The sequence below is a fragment of the Propithecus coquereli genome, unplaced genomic scaffold (genome assembly GCF_000956105.1).
Source record: "Propithecus coquereli isolate 6110/MARCELLA unplaced genomic scaffold, Pcoq_1.0 Scaffold650, whole genome shotgun sequence".
Classification (NCBI taxonomy): domain Eukaryota; kingdom Metazoa; phylum Chordata; class Mammalia; order Primates; family Indriidae; genus Propithecus; species Propithecus coquereli.
Window position 1 is genome coordinate 512,025 of NW_012152508.1, and position 773 is coordinate 512,797.

Sequence of the window (773 nt, forward strand, 5' to 3'; positions counted from 1 at the left end):
ACACAGCTCTGTAATTTGAGAAAAATCAAGCACTGATGATTTCTTACTGGAGACTAAACATGTAATGATAATTGCCCTGTTATTTTTTCATACTATTATATCTAAAACTGAATTGATCATGAAGTGTTCCTGTCTCAATTTATTGTCTATTAAATATAATTTCAAGACTATTTTCAATATCATCTTACTATGTACAGACAAGTAAATTGAATTATCAAGCACTTCGAAAATTTAAGTATTATCAAATAATAGTTTTCCATTTTAGATAAAGTTACCTTTAACTTATCTTTACAAGTTGTTAAATAGATAAAAGAGTAATACAAGAATAGTACTTCTAGGATACTGCTGAAAATTATATCACTAACTTTCTGAATGAAGGAGTGTTTATGCCTTAGTTTCTCCAGATTAGTAATTATAATGGCTGTCTATTTTAAAGAGAAATTAGCATCATCTCTAGACTAAGATAATCTTTTCATTCTAAATCTTCTGGTATATTTGTTACATTTTAGTGAGATTCAAATACTATTTTTTTATTATGGGTAAATATAAAAATGTCATATTTATAAACCAAAAAGGTAAGTCCTTGTTTTATATTATTTTTGGTATGTAAATCCATTTTTTTAATCTTGAACACCAAAAGCACTGTCTTAAAGATTTTAAGGGTTAAGGCAGAGTTTAAATCAGATGGGCTTTCATGAGTTTTGTAGACATAAAAAGCATTTATTGGCCGGGCGTGGTGTCTCACACCTGTAATCCTAGCACTCTGGGAGGCC